A 10,000-nucleotide genomic window follows, 5' to 3' on the forward strand; every position below is an offset into this window, starting at 1 on the left:
GAAAAATAACGATCCCAAACTTCGAAAAATAACGATCCCAAACTTCGAAAATTAACGATCCCAAACTTCGAAAAATAACGATCCCAAACTTCGAAAAATCGCGATCCCAAACTTCGAAAAATAACGATCCCAAACTTCGAAAAATAACGATCCCAAACTTCGAAAATTAACGATCCCAAACTTCGAAAAATAACGATCCCAAACTTCGAAAAATCGCGATCCCAAACTTCGAAAAATCGCGATCCCAAACTTCGAAAAATCGCGATCCCAAACTTCGAAAAATAACGATCCCAAACTTCGAAAAATAACGATCCCAAACTTCGAAAAATAACGATCCCAAACTTCGAAAAATAACGATCCCAAACTTCGAAAAATAACGATCCCAAACTTCGAAAAATAACGATCCCAAACTTCGAAAAATAACGATCCCAAATTTCGAAAAATAACGATCCCAAACTTCGAAAAATAACGATCCCAAACTTCGAAAAATAACGATCCCAAACTTCGAAAAATAACGATCCCAAACTTCGAAAAATAACGATCCCAAACTTCGAAAAATAACGATCCCAAACTTCGAAAAATAACGATCCCAAACTTCGAAAAATAACGATCCCAAACTTCGAAAAATAACGATCCCAAACTTCGAAAAATCGCGATCCCAAACTTCGAAAAATAACGATCCCAAACTTCGAAAAATAACGATCCCAAACTTCGAAAAATAACGATCCCAAACTTCGAAAAATAACGATCCCAAACTTCGAAAAATAACGATCCCAAACTTCGAAAAATAACGATCCCAAACTTCGAAAAATAACGATCCCAAACTTCGAAACTCGGCCCCGAAGCTTTTTACGCCGCGAGCCGCTCCCACTCGCACGTACTCCCTCGCACGTACTCCCCGCTCCCCCTTCCTCCCTCGCTCCCCCACCCACTCACTCCCCTCCCTCCCTCGCCCCGCTCCCCTCCCCCCTTCTCGCGAGAGTACTCAAAGGCGTATGTACTTAGCATTAGCAAGGTCTGTCAGCACTGTATATGCAAGCCGAGCGCTCACCTTGTTGCCTCCAGCCTTGCTTCTGACTTACGCTCCCCCCCCCCCCACCCCACCCCCACCCCACCCCCACTCCACTTACGTACCTACTTACCTGTCTGTTATTTACCCGTTTCTTTCACAAGTTATCTATAAGTCAGTCTATCAACTCCGTTTCATATTTACTGCTCTATTTAACTTATATATTTGCCTCCCTACCTAGCCATACATCTATGTTTATCTTTCTGTCTATTTATCAGTCTGCCGTCTGTCTGTCTGTCTGTGTCTGTCTGTCTGTCTGTCTGTCTGTCTGTCTGTCTGTCTGTCTGTCTGTCTGTCTGTCTGTCTGTCTGTCTGTCTGTCTGTCTGCCTGCCAGCCAGCCTGTTACCCACAATTCCTCCCTTTTAAATCCCTCCTCCCTCTTTTACTCCCTAGTTCCTTCCCTTACCTCCCCTCATCCTTCCATTCCCTCCCCATTTTTCCATAATTTCCCTTCCCACCCTAACAGCCCCCCTTCCCTTTCCCTCGTTCCCTCCCCCTCCCTATTCCTTCCCTCCTTCCCATCCTCTCATTTCTCACCCTACCTCCTTCCCCTTCTCACTTCCGCCCCTCTTTGCCTCCCTCCCTCCCTCTCTCACTCTCCACTCTCATTCCAACATTAACTCCTTTCCTCCCTTCCCTCCCTCCCCCACCCATCCCCCCTCTCACTTACCAACCCTCCCTCACTCCCTCTTCCTCCCTCCTCCCCCACCCCACCCACCCTCTCTCCCTTCCACTCCACTCTCCCTCCCTCCCTCCCACCCCATCCTCCCTCCCTCTTTCCCATCCCAACCTCCCTACTTTCCTCCCTCCCCACCACCCCCACCCTCTTTCCTCCCTCCCCTCCCCTCCCCTCCCCATTAAGACCAACACCCCCCCCGCCCTCACCGGCACCATACCTCCCCTGCCTCCCCCCTTCCCCCAGCCCCGGGTCCCTTGCCTTGGGTGGAGTCAAACCACCATCAGCGTAATTGTTTGAAGAGGACTTGACCTTCGCACTGTTCGTAGATACACTAGATACACAGACATACACATACAGACATATACGTACACAGCCATACACATACAGACAAATGTGTACACATACACAGATATCACATACACAGACATACACATACAGACAAATGTGTACACATACACAGATATCACATACACAGACTTACACGTACAGACGTATACGTACACATACACAGATATCACATACACAGACATATACGTACACATACACAGATATACACGTACAGACATATACATACACCTGAACATAAACAGATATCACATACATAGACATACACGTACATACATATGCGTACACATACACAGATATCACATACACAAACATACAGATACAGACATATACGTACATATACACAGACATACACTTACAGACATACGTACACATACATAGATGTCACGTACACAGATATACACGTACAGGCATATACGTACACATACACACATATCATATACAGACATACAAACCAATAAAAACATGTAGATACAGACAGACAAACACACAAACATGGATAGACAGACTGACACACAGACGGACAGTCACACACATATGGATAGGCAGACACACACACATGGACAGACAGGCAGACAAACAGAGAGACACAGACGGCCAGACAGACAGACAGACAGACTAACAGACAGACAGACACGCATTTAAAGGCCAAACAAACAAACGCAAACTCAACGGAAAAGAAACTGCCTGGGAACGCTGACCATAATCAAGATGACTGCACCCCCCCTCCCTCCCTCCCTCCCTCCCTCCCCCTCCAAGGCACCATACCCACGCCCTCATACACGCCCGAATGCTGGCATATAATTACTACCCATGCCACTGCCTCATCACGCACACGTATACGCACACACTCGCACGCACGCATACAAGCACGCACGCACGCACACATACAAGCACGCACGCACGTACGCACGCACGCACGCACGCACACACGTACACACGCACGCACGCACGCACGCACGCACGCACGCACGCACGCACGCACGCACACACATACACACACATACACAGTCTTCCCCTACCCTCCCCCTCTCCCCCTTCCCGCCACCTCTCTTCCTCCCCCTCTCCCCCTCCCTCCCTCCCTCCCCTTCCCTCAGATACAGCCCCCCTTCCTCCTTGCGTCCCGCCCCCTCCCATCCGCATAGCCCTGTAATGACCTTTTGACACTCGAAACCAAACCGTAGGCCTATTTTGGCGTGATTTCAAGCCCTGGTCCGACTTCCTCATCTCTCACTAAGGGCAAAACAACAACAACAACAACAACGACGACGACGACGACAATGATATCAACCACAACATCGACAACAACGACGATGCCGACATCAACAATAACATCAATAACTACAACAGCATCACCAGCATCACCAACAACACCACCAACATCAGCATCAATAAGAACACCATCAACAACAACCACAACGACATTGACATCGTCAACAACAGCGTTAATAACTAGATCGTTAACAAGAACATCAACATCATCATCATCAAGTGACACCACCACCAACAACATCAGCAACACCACCACCACCACCACTACCAACAACAAAAACAACACCACCACCACCAACAACAACAACAGCAGCAGCAACAAAAACACCACTACCACCAACAACAACACCAACATTAACAACACCACTACCAACAATAACAACAACACTACCAACAACAACAAGAACATCAGCAACAACACCAACACCACTACCAACAACATCAACAACAGCCGCGGAAGCCATGGCCTTCACATATCATATTTGTCTGCCAGATTCCCTTCCCAAAGGTCACTGCAAGAGGCCGCTCAAATCCTTTCCCACAGCGTAGACAAAATAATGAGACACAGACACTAGACACGAAGACATCAGGCATTTGAACAGCCACACGTCAGACACTTCTGCATTCAGCTACCAGACACCAGGCACCCAGACGTCAGGCAGAAGACATCCAGACATTAAAATTTCCAGACAACAGGCTTCTAGACATCTCGATTTAAATGCATCCGATTTCTTCTAGACATCTGCTTTTGGACATCAGATTTCGAGACATTAGTCTTAGACATGAAGACTTCTAGACATTAGTCTTAGACATGAAGACCTTTAGACATTAGAGTCTTAGACATGAAGACTTCTAGACATTAGTCTTAGACATGAAGACTTCTAGACATTCGAGTCTTAGACATGAAGACTTCTAGACATTAGAGTCTTAATGAAGACTTCTAGACATTAGAGTCTTAGACATGAAGACTTCTAGACATTAGTCTTAGACATGAAGACCTCTAGACATTAGAGTATTAGACATGAAGACTTCTAGACATTAGAGCATTAGACATGAAGACTTCTAGACGTGAGTCTTAGACATGAAGACTTCTAGACATTAGAGTCTTAGACATGAAGACTTCTAGACATTAGAGTCTTAGACATGAAGACTTCTAGACATTAGAGTCTTAGACATGAAGACTTCTAGACATGAGTCTTGTTTAGACATGAAGACTTCTAGATATAAGAGTCTTAATGAAGACTTCTAGACATTAGAGTCAGACATCCAGAATCTCAGACACCAGACTTCTCGACATCTACGTCCCCAGACAGAGGACACCAGCCATCAGACATGCAGAACTAAGAACATTCAAGTAAGACATCGGAGCACTAACCCATCAATAGACATCCTGACATACGGGACCACACAAGCCATATCAGACAGGTAGCCTAATCGTACAGCGTGTAGACATACCACGCGTGTCGTACAGCACATAGACAAAGGTCAGTCTGACATATTGCGTCTATATATACAAAAAGCCATATGGTACCTAGCCATGCTGCATCTGGGCACACGACATGGCACGTGACACCTAGCCATACGGCACCTAGGCCCATGACACGACATATGACACCTAACCATACAACATCTAGGCCCATGACACGACATATGACACCTAACCATACAACATCTAGGCCCATGACAACATATGACACCTAGCCATACGGCATCTAGGCCCATGACAACATGTGACACCTAGCCATCCAACATCCAGGCCCATGACACGACACACGACACCTAGCCATACGGCACCTCGCCACACGCCAACCCGCCACGGCAACGAAGCCACAAGGCCTCTTTAGCCATCCGACACAACACCCCCCCCTCCACCACCCCCACCCCAACCCCCGACACCCGTCATCCGACACACCGAATAACCGTTATTAGAGCATCACGCCATACGCGCCCCTCGACCTCCACCTACGCCCCAACGCCCACACGCCCACCCTCAGACAAGACACAGTACATACTACCGCCCGCCCCCGCCCACCCACCCCCCCATCTCCCACATATCTATAATTGGGGCCCCTCATCCCCCCCGCCCACCCATCTCCCTCATATCTATAATTGGGGCCCCTCATCCCCCCCCCCGCCCACCCATCTCCCTCATATCTATAATTGGGGCCCCTCATCCCCCCCCGCCCACCCATCTCCCTCATATCTATAATTGGGGCCCCTCATCCCCCCCCCCGCCCACCCATCTCCCTCATATCTATAATTGGGGCCCCTCATCCCCCCCCCGCCCACCCATCTCCCTCATATCTATAATTGGGGCCCCTCATCCCCCCCGCCCACCCATCTCCCTCATATCTATAATTGGGGCCCCTCATCCCCCCCCCCCGCCCACCCATCTCCCTCATATCTATAATTGGGGCCCCTCATCCCCCCCCCCCGCCTACCCATCTCCCTCATATCTATAATTGGGGCCCCTCATCCCCCCCCCCGCCCACCCATCTCCCTCATATCTATAATTGGGGCCCCTCATCCCCCCCCCCCCGCCCACCCATCTCCCTCATATCTATAATTGGGGCCCCTCATTCCCGCCGGCGCCCCAATCTCCCTCTTATCCAAGCCCACCCTCAGAAAACAAGACACAGCACATACTCCCGCCCACCCCCATCTCTCTCATATCTATAATTGGGGCCCCTCATCCCCCCCCCCCCGCCCACCCATCTCCCTCATATCTATAATTGGGGCCCCTCATTCCCGCCGGCGGCCCAATCTCCCTCTTATCCAAGCCCAACCTAAGAAGACAAGATACAGCACATACTCCCGGCCTACCCCACATCTCCCTCATATCTATTATCGGGGCCCCTCATCCCCTACCCCACCCCTAACTCCCTCATATCTATAATTGGGGCCCCACCACCTCCCTCGTATCTATAATAGGGGCCCCTCACCCCACCCCCAACTCCCTCATATCTAAAACTGTCATATCTATAATTGGGGCCCCTCATCCCCCAGCCCACCTCCCCCCAACTCCCTCATATCTATGATTGGGGCCCCTAATTCCAGAGGGATCCGGGCCCCCAAATCCCCTGCTGGCGTCATACACTGCCCTCTGTCTCGCGGGTCCCTGCTTCCGCTAACGAAGGGGGAAACCAAACTTAGGAAACAAACAAAACCACAAAACAAACAAATAAACACTCCAAGACAAACACCAGAAAAAAACACAAAACAAAAAACACCAAATAGAAATTAAAACACTATACAAACAAAAAACAAACAAACAAAAACAACGCTAACACACACACACACACACACACACACAAAACAACCATTTCAACCACAACAAACAACAACCAACCAGCCAGCCAAACAGCGAGACTCCGCCACTCGCCACCCTGCCTTTGCTGACGAAACCGTCCTACCCAACAGCCTGGCACCAGAGAAAAAAAAATATGCAGCCGAAGAATGAATAAATATACAGAAAATGTCGACACAATGCACGTGCTCGGTATGAACATCGAAACCTTAATACATAAATATATATACATGGCACGGCCCATCAATATCACGCGACGTAATCAGAGAGAGGAAGGATCGACAGCCAAAGAAAATTGATTAAAACACGAAAACGCAAGAAAAAAAGGGAATGAGCAATTAAGACATCAAACACACTTCTAGAAAAACAAAATGGCGTCTCAAAGACAATTATTCCCGACTGGTATCCTTGCACACTAAGAAAAACTGTCTCTGTCTCCCTTTCTCTCTCCCTTCCTTTCTCTCTCCCTTCCTTTCTCTCTCTCTCTCTTTCTCCCTTTCTCTCCTTCCCTTCCTCCCTTTCTCTCTCTCCTTCCCTTTGTTTCTCCCTTCCTTTCTCTCTCTTCCTCTCCCTTTCTCTCTCTCCCTCCCTTTCTCTCTCCTTCCCTTTCTCTCTCCCTCCCTTCCTCCCTTTCTCTCTCTCTCCCTCCCTTTCTCACTCCATCCCTTTCTCTCTCTATCCATCCCTTTCCCTCTCCCTCACATCTCTTTCTCCCTTTCTCTTCAACACCTCACCCTCGACACGGGCCATCAGCATTCTGCCTCCGAAATAACAACAAAAACACAACATGAAAGATGGATTAGACGGCGTACAGAGCGATTTTCTCCGGGGCTCCGGCTTTCAAAAATATCGAAAGAGAGCGTGCGTGTAATAATGCATGTTTTCGCGGGGTTTTCGCCAGTACGCCGTGAGACTCGGCGTGTGGCGGGTGACGACGGGTGTTCTTCAGCTGGTTCTCGCAATGTTTTTTTTTTATTGTCTGCTTTTTGTTGTTGTTATTGTTATTGTTGTTTGGTTCTCTTATCTTTTCCTGTGGGGTTTCTTATATTCCTTCTTGTATTTTTTGGCTCTCTCTGTGTTTTCAGTTTGAATATCTATATCTTGTTTTTATTTCTTCTTTGTCTTTTGTCTTTCTCTAGTCTTATTTTTTCATCTGTCTAAATTTCCACTTAGTTTTTTCTCATTTTCTCTCCTATATTTCCCTCTGATTCCAATCTCCCCTTCTCTCACTCTAAGTCTCTCCCTCCCTCTCTCCCTCTCCCTCCCTCTCCTCATCTTCACACTCTCTTTCTCTCCCTCTCCTCTCTTTCCCTCACCCTCACCATTCCTCCCTCTCACTCTCCGTCTCCGTCTCCCCCTCTCCAACTTATTTTTTCCCTTTAACCCCCTCCTACTTTCTCCTTTTTATTTACTTTTCTCTTTTCTCACGTTCTCTTTTCGCTCTCGTCATCACATCACACATCGCGGACATATAAGGGGAAAATACCAGTAACACCGCTCATGCAATCACCAACATTATCAGGGGAAAATAACAAGAACACTATTAATACATCACTAATATTTCTTACCGGAATGAGTGGCATTAGTGTTATTAGTGAATTGTTATTATCATTATCATTATCATTATCATTATCATTATTATTATTATTATCATTATTATTATTATTATTATTACTATTATTATTATCATTATTATTATTATTATTATTACTATCATTTTTATTATCATTATCATTATCATTATTACTATTATCATTATCATTATTATCATGTGTTATCAGTGAATTAGTATTATTATGATTATTATTATCATTATTTTATTATCATTATCATGATCATGATCATTATCATTATGATTATCATTATTATTATTATTATTATTATTATTATTATTATTATTATTATTATTATTATTATTATCATTACTATTATTATTCTTACTCTTATTATTATTATTATAATCATTACTATTATTATTAATATTAATATTATTATCATTACTATCATTATTATTATTATTATTATTATTATTATTATTATTATTATTATTACTATTATCATTATCATTATTATCATCATGTTTTTATTAGTAGTAGTAAATAAGTGTTATTCCCTTTATCACATCCCTGACCATCTTCACCAAAATTGTCATAATGGTAATTTAATTGTCGTCACTCTCACAAACAAAAAATACGTGGGCTTACAACACTAATGACACGACTCGAATCTAAATAAAAAAAACATAACAAAGACATCTAGAAATATTTAAAAAAAACAATTATTTTCTTTTCGAACTCAGCAAAGACAACACAAACAACACACACACTGACAAACAACAAACACTTGCAAACAACAAAGACACTCACAAACAACATAAACACCCACAGACAACAAAGACACCCATTGACAAAGACACAAACAACATAGACACCCACAAACAACACAAGCACCCACACACAACAAAGACACTCACAAACAACACACTCACAAACAACACAGACACCCACAAACACCAAACACAACACACTCACAAACAACACAGGCACCCACAAACAAAGACACACACCCACAAACAACACAGGCACCCACAAACAAAGACACACACCCACAGACAACACAGACACCCACAAACAACAAAAACACACAAACAACACAGCCACACGAACAACAAAGACAAGTACAAACAACAAAGGCACTCACAAACAACACAGACATCCACAAACAACACAAACACTCACAAAAACAACACGGACACCCACAAGCGACAAAAACACCCACAAACAACAACACAAAACAAAGACAAAGCAAGGACAGACTCTCGACTTACCGGGCAGCGTTGGCAATCTCTCATCTCCATGCAAGAAGGTCATCTCCCGGAAGTGAGGGCCTGCGGGGGGAAAGAAATCGGTGTCACTATTGCCTCACCACAGGACATCACCACCACCAAACATCGCCCTCATCACCAACACCGCCGCAAGACACCAAGGGCATCATCATTATTGACGTCGTCACTGTCATTATCGTTTCATCATTATCATACTTATTATTATTATTATCATTATTATCATCATCATCATTATCATCACCATCACCATCATCGCCATCATCACCACCACCATCATTATCATCACCATCATCATCATCACCATCATCACCACCATCATCATCATCATCATAATCGCCATCATCATCACCATCGTCATCGTCTCATCCTCATCGCCAACGTCACTGTCATGATCATCGCTTCACTGTCCCCTCCAATGCCCCCCATGGACAGCATCACCATCACCCTCATCATCATCACCATCACCATCATCATTTCATTAC

At 45.4% G+C, this 10,000-nt stretch overlaps 1 protein-coding gene across 2 annotated transcripts in view; it reads right to left on the reverse strand.

The window, feature by feature from the left end:
* Positions 1-10,000, reverse strand: part of LOC113809024 (serine-rich adhesin for platelets) — a 127,290-nt gene that overhangs the window by 65,031 nt on the left and 52,259 nt on the right. For both annotated transcript variants that reach the window (XM_070115555.1, XM_070115554.1), the window contains exon 2: positions 9,501-9,560. The gene's annotated coding sequence lies outside the window, so the exon portion shown is untranslated. The remainder of the gene's footprint in view (positions 1-9,500; positions 9,561-10,000) is intronic.

This window comes from Penaeus vannamei, chromosome 37 (assembly GCF_042767895.1).
Source record: "Penaeus vannamei isolate JL-2024 chromosome 37, ASM4276789v1, whole genome shotgun sequence".
NCBI lineage: Eukaryota > Metazoa > Arthropoda > Malacostraca > Decapoda > Penaeidae > Penaeus > Penaeus vannamei.